The following is a 7665-nucleotide window of genomic DNA, read 5'->3' on the forward strand; positions in this document are numbered from 1 at the left end:
AAGTTTGGCAGAATGAGATTGGTGGCAGTGAAATAAGACGAGTGAATAATCTAATATTGCACATGGTTCTTAATATGCTGAGGTCAAAACATTTAAGAACATAAAATGTTGCTAATCAATATCTTATAGAATGGCAGATAATCAATTGTCTGTGTACAGCTGCAGCGTTATGGACCTTTTTATCTTTTACTTTAATTTTATGGTATTGATTTTTCTGTGTTCCTGCTTTGGATCCAGATTGATCATATACACCTGTCTGCTGCACAACCTGGAACATTTCCTTATGTCAATTAATTGCATTCCTTAATTTCCTTCAAATACATTTCAATAAGATTGTAAATTTTAAAAAGCATCTCAGTTTAGTTAATCAAAAGCCACATTAAAATGGCATCTTTAAATCTACAACATAAAATCAGGATGATCATATATTTTTTATACAACCTCGTATAGTTATACTAAAACAGGGAACGGTTATCTGTTGACGACACTTAGACTGTCTCTTCAGCACATACTGGATTGATAATCATTAAATGTTTGATCTCAGGTCAAAGCTACAAATGAAGGTTGATGACAGTTTCAGCACACAGTTTTTTTCTATATTGTTCCATATTTTTCATCGTGATAAAAATGTATAATTCCATCTTGAAAAAATCCCCAAAACCACATTAATTTTTTCATACCATGGCTAATTCTGCCCATTAATCACTGCTCTGCAATATCAAGGCAAAAAAAAAAAAAAAAAAACCACTTAGACTGCCACAAATCATTGATTTATCCCAGGTGTCATGCATTTAGACTCTAAAAGCCTGTAATAAATTTGACAAATCAAATGGATTTTCACTTTCTTGGCTCTCCAGACCTGGTTTAGATAGTGGCAAAAATGCTAAAGGCCACAGAGTGTTGTGATTGCCACAATGACAGAAGTCAACAATAAGGTCACACTTACATTATACAGCTCTAGTTGTTAACATGCTAACACCATTTAGTGAGGAGATAGTTATTGTCTTTGTGAAGGTTTAACATTTTAAAAACTTAAAGAACACTCAAATCTAAATGAAAACACAGACTAAAGTACTTTATAAATAGACAAAACTATACAAGTAATGTATATGTAATGATTTTGTTAATAAAATCAATGTCATACTACATACTTGACCTATTGCTGCCCCACTCTGATTTTGGAGGGTCTAATCTGACTCTGGAACTTCAAAGGCACGTCTCTCTTTCTCCTTATCAAGTCACGAGAAGCAGTCAGATTAGATAGGGCTCCTCATACAACCTTTTCATCCTTCCCACATTTGTCTTTCAGATGTGGTCTCTCTGTGGAATTTATTTTTAGCGTTACTCTACACTTCATATTCCTCCAAGTGTCCCTCCGCTCTGGGTACACCAGGCCCGTCCGTGTGAGTGCTCAGCGGACCGATAAGTGATGTTGTGACTGATGAAACGTTGCGTGACTGGCTGCTGATGTGGTGTCTGTCAAGTTGGGGGCCCCCCGAGTTACAGAACATTTTTCAGATTTTCAGCTCAACTGAGGGAAGCAACCCGAGCAAAGTGTGTATGTGTGTGTGTGTGTGTGTGTGTGTGTGTGTGTGGGGGGGGGGGGGCACTTGTTTAATTTTTATTATGTTTCTTTGACTATGTTTCTTTTTGTTTGTTGCTTCCAGGCTTTAGCTTTAATGCAAACCTGAAGAAGTAGACATTTGGTCTTTGCTTTGTTATTTGTCTTTCCATCCTCTACAACCATTTCTGTTTGATGCTGCCTGAGTAAGAATGCTGCTCTGTTTTTATTCAGATTTTATTTAAGCAGGATGTCTCTTGAGATTTTCAAGGGAGAGCTGCATGTAATGAAAAAAAGAAAAGAAAAGATTGATAAGTTGAGACCTGGATTGTTAAATAGAACAAACTCTTGTAACCAAACTATTATATGTGGTAGGAGAGGGTGCACTTTGTCAGCCAAGAGGGGTCCATGGGGAGAGTTAGATGATGTGTGTTGTGTTTGGTATACAACAATCTGTTGTTGGTCAAATCCTACCTTCTGATATGTGGGTGATCATGTGAAGAAAAATGTTTTTGTTTCCCATATTCAGAAATGTCAAAACTATCTTATATTTGGTTTTTAAAAAAATAATTGTTGTATATCATTTGGACCCTAAAACTATTGCATAAATGCAATATCAATGCATATTTGGCAACACTAATTGGGACTAACCCAACCTAGCATCACAGCATGTAACCACCTTATTTAATTATTTTTTTTTAATTTTCACTCTCTCCCCCAGCCTAACAAAATAAAGGATTTTTTTTCAATTGAGATGTACAGAATAAATCTCACATTAGAGGTGGAAAAAGTTATGAAATAATTTATTTTAGTCTCAATTTTTACATCTCAATAACCTAGAATTTAACAGAGGTGTGCAGAGTTTTTATAACCACTGTATGGAATTTGCCTAAGCTTCTTGGGGGTGGCAAAATTAATAAAAGTCTCTGTCCGTGCATGTTTTAATTCACCTAATGAGTCGTAAAGAGAGTGTTTATGAAAAAAATGTACCCCTGAATTCTGTCCCTGATTTATTGGATCCGGGCTGTAAATCTTCAGGATGGATTTTCAGCTTTTTCTCGGGCCTCTAATTAAGTAATGGCTCAATAAATCTCTGCATTTCCAGGAGAGGGAGCAGGGGACATTTTCTGGAGCCAACAGCAGCAGATTGTAATACAGACAAAAACGTGCACGAGCAATGGGACAGAAGTGTGCACAGGTTCGAGTGGCTGAGATCCTACAGATATAATTACACTGAGTCACTGTGGGAGGATTTATACAACAATAAAAATGACAAGACGTGAAGATGTTTGTGTCTAAAGGAGAAGCTGTTTTAATGGAAGAGCAGCAGAGGAAATTGTTCCTCCTGTCAAACCATTAATCTTACTTTTAATCTTTGTGCCTGTTCGGTTCACATTTTCCCTTTTTTTTTCTCATCGAGGAATGCAGCTCCTAAATATTTTTATTCCTTCTTTGGTAACAGCTCGGCACTGCTACATCTAAAGACTTCATTCACTTAATCACTTTGACCACATGACCCAGAGAAATATTTGTGTTGGAGGACGAACATATTGCAGAGAAGCGAACCAAAGAAAAATGTCATGAGACGTTCTAAGTATACACCAGGTTTTCTTTGAGACATCACGCTAAGATCATCATAAAAACATCTTATACTGAGAAAAAAAATGAACGTTCTGGCTGTTTCAGTCAATCTTTGAAAATAACATTATATGCATCGATATTGATTGTTCATCTCAACAGCTGTTAAATTCACTGATGATTTTCAGCTATTACCACTCCTGAGGGGAATCCTGAAACAACTCTAAACTTTCAGTCTTTCATGCTAATTTTTAAACCTTTGCAGCTCTGTCACTTGGACATTACTTGTTTTTACATAGGACTGAGGTTGTTTGCAAGCCTATTATAGGCAGCGAGTTGTAGCACTTCATTGAGAACTTCAAGCAGAAACATCACATTTCCTCACCTCAAAACAGCTCAGCTAAGGTGTATTAGATTACTTGCAAAGCAAAACAACATATTATGATGATTCCCACACAGCAGACAGCTGTGGGCTAGATCTGGTGTAAGGCTGGCACTACTGGCATGGTAAATGGTTTGTCAACAAAATGTGGGCCGGATCTGGCAATGATGGTGCTGTTTTTAATGATGGCATGCCATAACTGTGGACTGGTTTATATGGCCCAAATATATATGTATGCCACAACTGGYCCAGTTGTGGTTTGGTTTATGTGGGTGCTGGCCCATGCATGGACCACCTCTGGCAAACCACAACGGGGCCACCAATGTGCCCCCATCATCTGTGGTGTCTGGGCCGAGTGTTAGTGCCAGACAAATTTTGATGTGTGTAGTTTTTATTCTAATCTTAGGAGTAAAGAGAAGTAACGGTGATCCCCAGCTCTCTTTGTCAACAAAAAACCAAAGAATCAATAAATGCAGATTTAAGTTTGTTGTGTTTACATGTTAGATATAATATAAAAATAAGAAAAAACATCCTAGAACAATCAACATGTCAGTATTTTTCTCCATTAAATCACTCTAAACATCTCAGTGTTAATAATCGGACCTTCACTGTATTACAGATAGAAACACTGCTGTCTTAATGCAAAACACTTTTATTAGAAATCTGAGCTGCAACCCTATTAAGGTCCATTTTTTAGTTCTCATATACTTAAAAAGGAAAAAAATCTCCTTTCCTTGCATTTCTGTGAACCTGCACTGCAAAGAGCGATCCACGCTGCTGATTTCTCTGCTGTATTGATGTTCTGTCGACCCCCCGGGGACCACTTATAGTGAGGAGAGACCCGAGTCAGCACTTAGTGAGCACCAGCCAGTGAGGGAAAACACATASCATGACTGATTAGGAAAACAAAAATCAGTAAAATTGTTTGTTACTGTAGAGCTGTTTCAAGTCACAGTGTTTTCACTACAAATAATAGATTAGATGGTTTGTGTAAATAGTTATCACTTTCTTATTTTGAATTGGGCTTTTGATCATCTCAGTCATTTAATTTTAGCTTGTTCTCATACACCCAATACGATCCTGCAAACAGAATTTTGAGTCATCCGGTGCAAAACACCTGCTGTATTTTCTTAAGCATCTGACTGAGAAAAGTGCACGTGTATTTTAGATTTGTTGTGTTACAAGTTTCTTCTCCTTTTTTTTTTTTTTTTTTTTTTTGCTGGAACGTTTGTGAAACAAGCCGTGCCTTCACTAGTGGCAGAGCTGAGATCCTGACCTCCAAACATCATTGGTCAGCAAACTGGAGGAGAGGGGGGAGAGTATACTGCAGCGTTTTTTTCTGCAGAGTGCAGAGAGAACATGCTATATTCCATTTCTGTGTGTAAATATGACTTCTATTTTCAACAGTCATCTCTTTATCCCTTATAACTCGGCTTCATTCTACCTGAAAAGGCTTCCAGTAGTCCTGCAGGTTTATTTAGTGAAAGAGTACTGACATAAGTCACACCCACTTACAGCATTTCTAATAAAGCTCATACACACTTCTATGGGAGTCGATCTGCATGATTACATCATTTGGGCTAGCATCCAACCATGAATAAACAGAGGGTCAACTCACCTTTCATGACCGTGCATTCCAACGCTTGAGGGATCCGGTTTGCAAATCAGGGAGACGAGATTTACTCAGTCCGATAAGATGAAGAATGTGGCAAACAAACTCCCATTGATGGAGCCGCTGGCTCCTTCCAGTTGTCCCTTTCTCATAAGTGCAGTCAGTCGGGACACAAATATCTACATCAACGCAACTTCCTCGCTTCAGGTTTGGCTTCAGTGTTGATTCTTCATCCTAGAGCCGAGTCATTCACCTCACTCTGACCTGAGCTTCATTCCTCTCATCTTTCATGACTGCAATTGCCTTCTTCCTCCGAGCAGGAGACGGTTCTCTCCTGAATCCAGTCCAACAACGCGTGCTTCAGATTTACAGTATGCTCCTTTCAGCTCGCAGAAATCCCCCGCATCTTATCTCTCTTTATCTCTCTCATATTATTAACAATATTTGCCAAACCACCGTGCTGATCATGCAGGTTGTCTCTTGCTTTTAACAGGTCTTTGGGAGTCCATGCATTGGCACAAAGCCCTTTAAGCTGGCTCAGCTTAGCTGCGGGGGTAAACCAATCAGATGGCCTGAGGTCTATCTGCTTTCTGATCAGAGTGGAGGATAAAGGAAGAAAACCAGGGGGAGGAAGATGTTATTTAGGTCTCTGGAGGGGGTGTAGCAGGTTTTCGTTGTGTTCTCCTTTACACACCGTGTTTCAAAGAAATGTACCCCCTCTGTGTTAGAAAGGTCAGATCTATCAGCAGAATGAATGGAAAACCAGAAAGTGTGCCAAAGGAGATTGTAAGGAATTTCAGATAACACCCACATTTTATTACTATTATTATTTCCTTTACTTTACCAGGAGAAACTCACTCAGTTTAAAGTGTGTTTTACAAGAGTGCCCTGGTCAAAACTGTGTGACTCAATGTTTAAACTGAGGCCTTGTGTGTCAGGAGGGTGAAGGACCTAGCAGCAAATCAAACTAGGTTTTTGGAGGAATTTGATTGTGTAAGTTTCAAAGGGGGTTTCAGATTTAAAGACATTACTTGAAAGTGAACTTATTGTTTGAAATAATAAATCCAAAGTTTTAAATGTTTCCTTGACTGCTCTGAACAGAAACGATCAGTCGATGACACTAACAATGACACGAACAAAACAAGACAGTTTGTTGGTCTGCAGCAGCTTCAAATCTCTGGCATTTGTTCAGCAGCAGCAGTGAGTCATTTTGTATTTCCATTAATGTTGACCTTTTAAAATGGACTTGCTGATACCATTATCTTCAGATTTATTGCTATTTTAAGTGTCTCACTAATGCACTTACATTCAGCCTAAAACTGCAAGAACAACAACATGCAGGGTGGGAAAAATATCACTTCATTTCATTTATGTCTGACCTTTAACACTAAGGTGATTCATATAATTTTACTTGGTCTAACTCATGAATACATGTATTTATAATATGTAAGGACTATAGTGTGAGTAAAGTCAGAATGCCGGCCAGCATAGAGTATATGAAATTATTTGTTATAATCATTTTTGTGAGGTTGTGTCACAAAATAGAGGGAAATACTGAATGACAACTACACAGACCATGCTGCTGCAAAAACAATGTTTTGCTGCCCCCTAGTGGGTAATTTATGCAACCCTATAATGTGTGATTTTGAATAAAATACACACAATAAATAAGTAAAGTAACGACTGCAAAAACTTATAATTTATATGTTCTCCATCAGCGTGACTTAAGTAAGGAAAATGGTGTTAAATGGACACAAATTGTCTTTCAAATATTTATTTTGTTGTTATTGATTTTAGATCAGTGTTGAAACTTATACGTTCATGTGAAATGAAAGGTGTGTGCAAACGCCATTCTCACTGAGTCTTGAAGAAAACGAGAAAACAAAGTGAAAATGAAATTATTTGTTAGGCCTACTGCCAGTAAACTGGTGGGTGTAGCAGCGGCTCTCCTCAGCAGCTRCTGCCTTTTTGTTTGCTTTTCATGAGTTTGGAGTGCGCGAGTTAGCGGGGACTTTCAGATCCTGGTTCGACGCAAAACGAGATGCGGCTTCTTCCTCTTTGCTGAGGACAGTTAGACAAAACATTTACACTTTCGATGCTAAACATTCAGCTTAACTAATAGAGGCAAAGAACGTGAAACGGGTTATAAAAGCAGGCAGAATGAAGTGAAACCGGACTTGCCACTTTTCCATTTCCTTATTCTCGAGCATTGTTGCTTCTCAATGCTGAAACTGTAAAAGTGAAGGACAAGTTCAGGCTGGAGGTTTGAATCACTGTGCATCAGGAACTGGTAAGCGACATGTTAGTTTTAAGATATTAACCATTTTTATGTGTAGCTATGCAGTTCCAGCGTCATTACGCTTCAGCTTGATGATAAGAAATKATTGTGCACAACTTTTAAAACTACTGTTTGTAGCCTTTAAGTGTTTTGTACAAACACTGCAAAATGAAAATATAGCTTTATATGTTTTCCACATCTGTGCTTGGAACAAACATTTTCCTATTGGTTTTCCTTTTAAATAATATTTAGGT

At 38.1% G+C, this 7665-nt stretch overlaps 1 protein-coding gene across 1 annotated transcript in view; it reads left to right on the forward strand.

Moving 5' to 3' along the window:
* The first annotated feature begins 7106 nt into the window (after nucleotides 1–7106).
* Nucleotides 7107–7665, forward strand: part of tlr3 (toll-like receptor 3) — a 6456-nt gene continuing 5897 nt past the window's right edge. Inside the window, exon 1 of the mRNA XM_014011459.1 lies at nucleotides 7107–7423. The gene's annotated coding sequence lies outside the window, so the exon portion shown is untranslated. The remainder of the gene's footprint in view (nucleotides 7424–7665) is intronic.

This window comes from Austrofundulus limnaeus, unplaced genomic scaffold (assembly GCF_001266775.1).
Source record: "Austrofundulus limnaeus strain Quisiro unplaced genomic scaffold, Austrofundulus_limnaeus-1.0 Scaffold80, whole genome shotgun sequence".
Lineage (NCBI taxonomy): Eukaryota > Metazoa > Chordata > Actinopteri > Cyprinodontiformes > Rivulidae > Austrofundulus > Austrofundulus limnaeus.